The sequence below is a fragment of the Cyprinus carpio genome, chromosome B3 (genome assembly GCF_018340385.1).
Source record: "Cyprinus carpio isolate SPL01 chromosome B3, ASM1834038v1, whole genome shotgun sequence".
NCBI classification, from domain to species: domain Eukaryota; kingdom Metazoa; phylum Chordata; class Actinopteri; order Cypriniformes; family Cyprinidae; genus Cyprinus; species Cyprinus carpio.
In genome coordinates, this window is record NC_056599.1 from 9,589,100 (window position 1) to 9,599,153 (window position 10,054).

The following is a 10,054-nucleotide window of genomic DNA, read 5'->3' on the forward strand; positions in this document are numbered from 1 at the left end:
AGCTAATAACATCAGAAAGTGTTTATTGTCACTGATTAGAACAACCCATTTTTCAGTTGTAGTCCACCGACGTTAATCTGCTCTCCTGTTCTGATTTGTGGTGACGGCTAAAGGGGATACACTGCGGCCTGCTATGCGCATGTCGCAATTTAGTCACCATTTCCCAAGCCCAAACAATATAATGTGACTTCTATGAAAATGTGTTTAAAAAAGCGACATGGCTCCATAGCTTCATCACTTTGACAGCTGTCACAGAGCGCAAATGTGCTTATCAGCTCCCATTTGGGGATCTATGGGTGCGTTCTAAGTCAGGTCGGATACGTCATATTTTCTAGTTACAAACCGCCCCTGAACCCCTCCACACCCACGTCGTAAATACGAGTGGGCACAACTCTGACATGTTTCTTTAAGTCCTCTGATTTTCCGACTGTCGGGGGGTGTCCCTGCGAGAACATAACAGATCCATGGATCCGATGGCTGCAACGGCTTGTTGTTAACGGTAATTTTTTAGTCGTGAAATTGCTAGACTGGATTTGCCATATAACAATTAATAATTTTTTTATGCTATACAGATTAAAGTGGCCTTTCATAAATTATTTTAAAAAATTAAAAATGCAAAACACACCACCTGATGCAAATTCCTTGTCCTCATTTTCTATAAGCAGAGTTAACGACACCCCTGGTGTATTTTTCCTTGTAATTTATTTACCCCAGAAGGTTACACCGCCATCTGTGTGCCGACCCCCCCTAAACTGACTTGGCACGCACACGCAGTCGACTTGTAATTACAACCTTGTTCAACTCGTAAGGACGAATCTTCCCAGGATGACTTGTTGAACGCAGCAATTGTTCATTAGAATTTTGTCCAACCGAATATACAGAGCACACCTTTTAACATAAGAATTTATTTATTTAAAATTCCATGTATGTTTAACTTAAGTGATGCAAGCCATTGCAAACAGCCCGGCATGACAGATTTTCTGGTAGGAAGCCAAAGAACGTAGGTTACTTTAAAGCAATTCGCTTTAGCTGATTACTGTTACCTGTGGCAGCCAACAACAGCATAACTTACCCGCCCGCCATTTATATATGTAGTTATAACTGAAAAATTTCAAAAGAAAAAAAATCCAGTCGATCTTTTTTTTACCTGTTTTTAACCGGGAGGTCTATGCGACATGCCTTAGCTTGTCGTTTAAGATACCGACCCATATTCTATTGCTATACGATCCTCAGTCTATATATGTTTGTGCCCCTGTTGTTGTATATATATATTCATAATTCCTTCTGTCTGCTCGTTAATTTGCAGGTCAGGGTCCCCCCAGGGGGTTTTTGTGCACTGTAACTTTTTTTTTGCATTGAATTTTTTTGAAATGAATTGCCCAAACTTTTATTTCACTACATGGCCATCCAAATTCGCTCCTAACAAAACAACCAAAAATATTATATATCTCTATACATATATATTGAAGATGGATACATATAACATGTATCAAACTAACTTCTCACCTCGGGCACTAATGTTAACAATTATTCTCTCTTTTTTTTTCTTCTTTTCTCTCTTTCCTTTTTTTTCCCTTTTCATCGCCGAAAACGAGTAACGAATAACATATGTCGATCAGCTTCCTGGACCTCCTTTCTCCTTCAACCACTTTTTCATAATTAACCGAGTTGGCCGGACAACTAAACCCCAAAAAATAAACTTCCCTACAAAAAACCAACTATATATCAATATATCCTCTAATGAAAATAATAAATGAACTGTCAACTACCACGGTCCACCTACCTCTTCCTCTCTATACCTTGCACAACAAGCATACTTGTACAGTCGCTTTTTTCAAACCTGAATCATACTTTGGGTGACATTGTTTAAGTTCTCAACACTTCATCTTCTTCTATCACACTTCAACTCCCCATCTCGAACGCACAAAACTTTTTAATGTTGTACTCGGACACACATAATTGGTTCACAGTTGCCCGTCAGCCCCTAAGGTTTATAATCCTCCCTTCTCGATTCAAGAACAATTGTTGATTATTGGCCCAGGGAGTCCGTTATTTTTTGGCTTTATAGACATTCGTTGTGCATCTTAATACATAATACATAAAAACCGCCCCAGAATATCAGTAAATTTATCATTTCCATGTCTTGATTTTAAAAATATACATTTGTGTGATCTCTCCCCCCTCTCCCGACCCCATGAATCTCCTTATGGCTCTTTTTTTTTTTTTGCAAACTAACGACAGATAATAATCTGCAATCCGTAAGTCAGTTATTACCCGCACCCCCCTAACCCCAAACCTGCCACAACAGTAGTTGTAGATCAGGTATAATATCCGATCGACCACAGTAAAGAATGTGGAGTGCTTTTGTAGTTCACGAACGATGTTTTGCTTTCATCCTCAGTTTCAGTATGACAACTACGTTCTTGACCGTTATTATTGTATCAGTACTATGGTTTTATGTGGCATTCAAAATTTCTTAACTTATGCTATATATTCAACCCCAAGACACGTACTTTTCATTCCTTAACCCGTTCTATATCCCACCCCATCTACCTGTATCCGGACTCTTGTAATACTCTTTTTTGCAGTTCACTTCCACCAATACCCTTTTGACGTTAGTTTCTTACTTCACAATTTAATGTAACATTTATGTTCTATCAACTCAAACCTTTATTTATTCCTTTATCCCTAGCTAAGTATAGTCTCCCCTTAACTACCTTGTAAATTCCCATATCCAGACCAAAACATATTTGTACCTCGTCTTGCCCCAACAGACCTCGCGTTTACAATCTTTGTAACTCTCGTCCGCGCCTCTATCATTTACTATATACTAATAAAAGAATTTTGGGGGACCGGCAGAAGCTGACTGACCACCCCCCCTGGGGCGGAACCCAAGTAATATCCACGCAGGACCTGCATGGATTCCCCCAACTCACAACTTGGTGTCCAGATTCCCTCTCCCTATAACTAACTTTTCACCAGTGCAATACGCTACGACTCCCCTGCTCCCATACCCTTCCACGTTATTAGTTAATCCTGTTATGATGAATTGTGTCAAAAGCTTTTTTAGGATAACTGAAAAACTGCACCTGTACCTGTGTGTTGTTCTATGGCGTTTGTGATGTTCTCCCTCCTATTCGAACATGAATGTTGAACTATTTGATCTCCTTGACTATCCCGTATTGCACTGTCCCAAAGTATTGTTTTGTACTCCTACATTTTGATCTAATTATTGGAATACAGTTTTCTCTAAAATTTGGACGCACAATTGTCTACTACTTTCTAGGGCTGTAATTTGTGAAGGGGCTGTTCTACTGTCCCCGAGTTTTATCTACACCAGTGAACAACTCTTCCCCGTTTCGCCCTTTTCATTTTGCCAACTTACGCCCTGGATCACTTCCCCAGAGTGTTGGAAATGCGCAGATTACCGATCTATAAGTAAACGCTATGGTTCGTTAGAAGCGATCCCCTCCAATTACCGACGTTTTCCACCAATTTTCATATCTCAAAGTTCATTGCACAATCGGTAGATGTTTTGCTTATTATTTAAAATTATTTACAATATCTATTTTTTTCTTTTTCCCTGTTCCTTCCACCCCTGTAAGAAACATTGAGTTGCAGGATTATCCTTTCTATTATAATAATCATTTTTTTCACTTCCCAATCTTCAGATAAAACAACTTTGACAACTCAGCATCTGCCACGAGAGCGTAAAAATGGCAATGCATTGGCTAACTTTGTTTCGTCTGATCATTGCACAAACCTGAAGTTAACAAAGCTGTTATGCTGCTGCTGGGACTGATGAAGTGGACAAAGTAACTACAGTTACTAAATATGATATTTGCTAGGTGGGTGCTGGGGGTCTCATCTATCGGATGCAACGTATATCCATTTTGTTTATAGTAACATTAGGGGGCGCAGTGCGCGTCTAATATACATATCGGTGGGTAAGCCTATCGGCGGCAGTGGCGGTAGTCCAGGGCTCATAGGTCATCGGCACATTATTGTTAAGAGAGGAGAGCCGGTAGCGCTGGTGGCCAAGGCTCACACACAGCCTCACACCTATATGCCACTAAGTATTAAATGGAATTTAAACCTGTTTAGATAGTTTAACATAACTACAGTGGGAAACCTAAAGGTTGGTTCGGTTTTCTTTTTTTTAAATGAAAAGACAAATGATTGAGAGACACAGAAACATATGGACCAGTTCATATTATGTAAATGTAAACTTATGGTTTCATAATAGAGGACAATTGTTGGGAGTTACATACTGGGTTACACCAGACGGAATGTGTGCTGAAATCAGCACACAAGGAGGAAGAAAGATTCTAAAAGGAAAGACAATGAATCTCAAATCTCCAACTGTATGATCACCATTAGCTGAAAAAAGAGATAAGGTTTGTTTTTAATATATATATATATATATTATATATATACACACATATATCTTATCACTGTGTCGAGAGAAGGAATGCCAATCCGTATAATACTAGTAATAGCTCCGAGGTAATATTAGATTATTCAGCTCACTAAGTCTGATTAAAACACTGTCTGAATTTGGAGAAATTTCAAACTGATTTCTTATCAGCAGTCACTCAAGACTAAAATGACGTCTGACTAATATATACGCATTACATGATAATAGGTCTGACATGTAAAGTGTATATTTACTCTTATGAATTTGGAACATTCTCCCAATCATAAAAAAAAAAAACATTTCATTATAAACATACGAAAGCACTTGCATTTCACCCTTACATCTCTGTATCATGTTCCTCGCGAATAGTGCCTATGGAACGGTCATTAAATCAAAACCCAATGACTCCAAACAAGATACACCAGGGACAACACGATGAACAAGCTGTAACTGCAAGTTTATGACACATATTCGTCAATCTCAATCAAAGTTTCCAATACAGATATTAATTACATCCGTTATCACTCAGATCTTCGTATCAGAAGAGACACGAAACCAGACAAACTTAAAGATTCCATCGGGAGCCTGGTTGAAAACTGATGAGCCCGAACTTCACAGAAAGGGCACCAGGATCGTTTGTAAATAACTCCTAGCACACACTCGTCTGAAGCAAGATAAACCAATACCAGCTCTAGTTCACACAGAACATCGCTTCCACAACATATCAACACCATTCACAATTACACAACAATGTATTGACAATTGTGCGCGTTGAGAGAACATAACAAGAGATGTGTCAAATTTGGGGAAAGTAAAGTAACAAGATTGACGGCTCAAAGAGTATGCCAAGCATTACATATTCACATGTTAACACACACTCTCATTTACGAGTAACGCCAACGATTCGTTGGATTGACTTCCCACCCACCTAGCGAACCAGACTGAAATTCCTACGGGGACCTTTTAACCTCCTGCGGCTCCTTACAGAAAATCCTTATGCAGGAGAATGGCACAGGAAAATGTCTCTTATTAGATGAACGTCGCAACCAATATGACACTCAAAAAGACTTTATAAATGAATATCAGTCCATTGGCTGAACTCCATATTCATTTATGGGTGTTAACCCACACACTTTGCGACTATCTGTTTCAATCAATTATTGTGTTATGTCTTTTAATTAACTATTGAATCGTTAAGGTATTCATATTATGTTAGATGTGTGTGTCGCGAATTCTTCTTGCTTGAAAACGTTTCTGACTCATCAGGATTGGTCAACATGTTATCTAGTATTGTATTCTAGGAATCATGTCCAAAATTATACCCTGGCACAAAGAGCGGTGACAAAATTCGCGGCACCACTAGTGATTGATAAGATCAACATATGATTTATGATCGAATGGGTATGCGCCAGTGCGAAACATCAGCGCAACACCCAGAGCAAAGGACAATATAATGTCATAAAATTGGTAAGAAATTGAGGTGTGGCGCAAAGGCCAGTTTAAATACTCAGGAAACCATAAATTTTGCTTTTAGCTGTTGCTTTGTAGTTTTAAGCGTTTTAGTCATGCTTTTTAGCTTTTGGCATTTCAGCTTTGCTGGTTCTAGTGCATGCTTTTGTCAATAACTTTAAAGCATTCTTCGAGCGCCGTTTTACCTCTAATACAGGGATATAAAGGTCATGCCATTTTGGTTGATTTATCATCAGCTGTTCTAATTAAGTATACGTTGTGTTTATGTTCTATTCTAGAAATTGAGTTGAGGATATTGAAGTTGAACTAACGTGTGATAAATAGGCCTGAACACTGTGATCATTTAGTATTATGCATGCATGTGAAATTCTTAATCGTTACCACATGGTTGTTATGCTTTAGTATGACTTGTTGTACAACATATTATAGAAACATTATTTTTTTAAAAATTTTATTTTTTGTCCCCTGTGGGTTTGAAAGGAACAGGTCAGGGCTCTTAATGAACAGAGTGAAAACTACTTGGAAGACCTTCTCTAATCTCTATCGCCTAGTCCAGAGCCTCCCCAAGTGGTCATGATCGTGCGTGAAGCAAACGAGCTGCATGTGCTGCCAACCTCATCGTACCGTTTCCCCTGGTCGCGTTATGTAAAGATTATTTCTTTTTCTTCCCCTCTGTAAGAAACTACTTGAGTGGGATTCCTTTCTATTAAATTTTTTTTCACTCCACCTCAGATAACACCTTTGACAACTATCTGGCACGAGAGCGTAAAAATGGCATGCCTTGGCGAACTTTGTCCGTCTGATCATTGCACACACATGATTAACCAAGCTGTTATGCTGCTGCTGGGACTGATGAAGTGAGAAAGTAACTACAGTTAACTAATTGATATTTGCTCAGGTGGGTGCTGGGGTCTCATCACGATTGCAACGATATCCATTTGTTTCTTAACATTACGCAGGTGCGCGTCTAACTCGAGTTAAGCCCTATCGGCATGGTAGTCCAGGCTCATAGGTCCTGGACATATGTTAAAGCCGGTCGGCATGGTGGCCAGGCTCACACAGCCTCACACATATGCCACTATTGTAAATGAAATTTAAACTTTTAGATAGTTTAACACACACAGAACTGGGAACCTAAAGGGTTGTTCTTTTTCTTTTTTTTTAATGAGAAAGACCAATGATTGAGGAACAAGACAGAAACATATATGGACCAGTTCATATTATGTAAATGTAAATTAATGGTTCATAAAGAGACAATTTTACAGGTTATACTCACCAAGGCGGAATGTTGTGCTGAAATCAGCACACAAAGGAGGAAGAAAGGATTCTAAAGGAAGACACTGAATCTCACAATCTCCAACTGTATGAATCTCCATTATCGGAAAAAGAAGAGATCGTGTTTTTATATATATAGACCCACATATCCTTATCACTGGTGTCGAGAAGTAGGAATGCAATCGTATTATAACTGTAATAAGCTCCAGGTAAATATAGATTTAATTCAGCTCATAAGTTTTGATTAAAACAAGTCTGAATTTGGACAGTTCAAACTATTTCTGTATTCAATCCCCCCCCCACTCAAACCTAAAATGACGTCTGACTAATATAACGCATACATGATCATATGTCTGACATGTAAAGTATAGAACAGTACTTTATGGATTTTGACATTTCTCAAAAAAAAAACATTTTCATAAAACTAAAGCACTGCCTTCACTTACCTCTTAATATCATGTTCTAGTAATAGTGTTCAGGAGGTCATTAAATCAAACCAACTGATCCAAACAGATACACAGAACAACCGATGAAAGCTTTAATGCAAGTTTAAACATTTAATATAAGTTCAAACAGAATTATTACATCAGTTTACCTTTGGGGACATAAAACTGTTCATATACGGGCTAAAAAGTTTTAGGTGATAATATGAGAGAAAGGAAGCCACGCAGAAAACTCACAAAGAAGATTCAGTAGATGATCATTACTGTACCCTGATAAAACGAAGATAAATAAAGTCTTCATCTGTAAACTTCATAACTGCCCAGATTATTTGCATGAACACCATCACGCAGCCCCATCCAGGATCTGTTGATCAAAAAGAGAAATATAGTATAATTTCTCAATATTTTCATTAAATTGCCTTATTTACAATATTCCTACACTGTAAAAGAAAAAAAAAACAAAAACAAATATTGTGTATCGATATTGAGGGGAACAAAAGAGTACTGAAACCATCAATATTGAAATCAATATTTTTAACAACGTAACCGTGCTTAAAAGGTAATGTTGTAAATATTCAGTTTCTTTCACAGACTGATAATTTCATAAAGACCTCAATGTATCATCAGAAGCTACATGTATTAATTTTATGTGTGTGATGATGACATATATATATAATTAGAGCTTGCATGAACTAGTCCAGTGATCGGCTTCAAACACTAGTCGGCGCTGTCGGACCTAATCGACTACTCTGGCATGCATTAACCATAATGCATGCAGGAGTTCTAGAAATTACGACGTGAATTTTATGATTACAATATTGTGCGTGTAGCTGTTACTTTTTATGACTTTTATCTATGCTGCATGTAAAATTAAAATATGTAATGTAATAATTAGAGGTTGTGCTTGAAGCTGAATACATAGTAGGAAAGGCACGGATAATGACTTCAAAAACGAATAACGGACCAGGAATAATTCTGCCTGAATATTCGGCTGAAGCTGGCACAGTCTGGTATTTGCTAGATAACAGATGAGCCGGAGGGATCCAACGCAATATTATACAGAGACCTCTAAAAGTCACGCAATAGAGTGTGAAGTGAATGAATGTTTTGAAAACTTTATGAATGAAAAAGGCGCATATCAAAACACCGTGCTGTTGCCTCGAGAACGGTCTGGCTGCAGACTTGCACTTGCATTCTCAGACTTTCACTCTCAGACACTTGCGCTTCCGCTAGTGACATCACTAACAGTCTTTTTTATTTTTAATTTTGTTCTGTTTGTTGATTACTTTTTGTTTTGAATCTCTCAACATTTTACAACAGTAGCCAGGTGTTGAAGACAAGAAAAAAAGAAGCCTAGAATACGAGAGTCGCTTGCAATCGCCACTTGCTCTCTCAGCTACCTGCGACGTCACTTGCAGTCGACACAAATCATGCGTCTTGCCAATGGAGACAAGGTACTGTGGTGATTAAATGATTAAAAAACTAACTAATTTAGTACCGTAAAAGTCAGCGTCCTGCAAGAAAAAGACACGACCCGCAAAGATCCACGGACACAAAACAGAAGAATGGAAGGGCAGTGCGCAAAGGTCCTCTCGCTAAGTCGTTTAATTCCTCCCTAGAAAAAAAAACAAACACTTTAATATGCTATTAAGATGCTATTAAAATATCAAATTCAATCATTTATTATATACTGATAATTATTCGATGCCAATAAATATAATGATAAATATATCATTGCCTGCCATGTTTAAGTGAAATTTTATATTAAAATAACTGGTTATTAAAACTTCATTAGTATGAGCCTACATCTGCATAGTGAACTGTTCCCTACAGCCTTGTGATTCATTGTATTTTTTGCTCACATAAGTTATTCAACAACTGACTTTTTTTTTAGCAAGGTGCCCTCTGTCGGGGAGTTTAAAAGATAATTAACGTTCATCATTAAGGGCTGCCAATTAACTTCAGAAATGGAAAATAAGGGACAATTATAATTATTTATAAGAAAATAAGTGATAGAATAAGGGAAGCTCAAAATATTTGTACCATAATGCCTGCCTAAAAAGTTTTTGGAAATAATAACATTTGTTTTGCTTAACCTATTTGTGTACAATAAACTATTCTAAAAAAAAAATAAATAAAAAAAATAAAAAGCTGCACAAGTATGTATTGGCATACATACAAATGGCATGAAATTTGAAAGCATAACAACTCACGGCAATGAAACATCGTTCAATGAAGCATAAACACTTGTTTACCTAAAATTTTGCTGGCAATCATAGCCTATGAATGAAATGAAAATTTATATTTTTCAATTAAAATAAACTTAGAGAGTGGTGCTACTTCTGGTCTTTGGGTTTGTACTGGGTCTAGTGTTAAAATACACAGATACGGATGCGTCTTTGATGCCTTATATACGGGACTATTCCGTATTTATACGGAAGAGCTGACA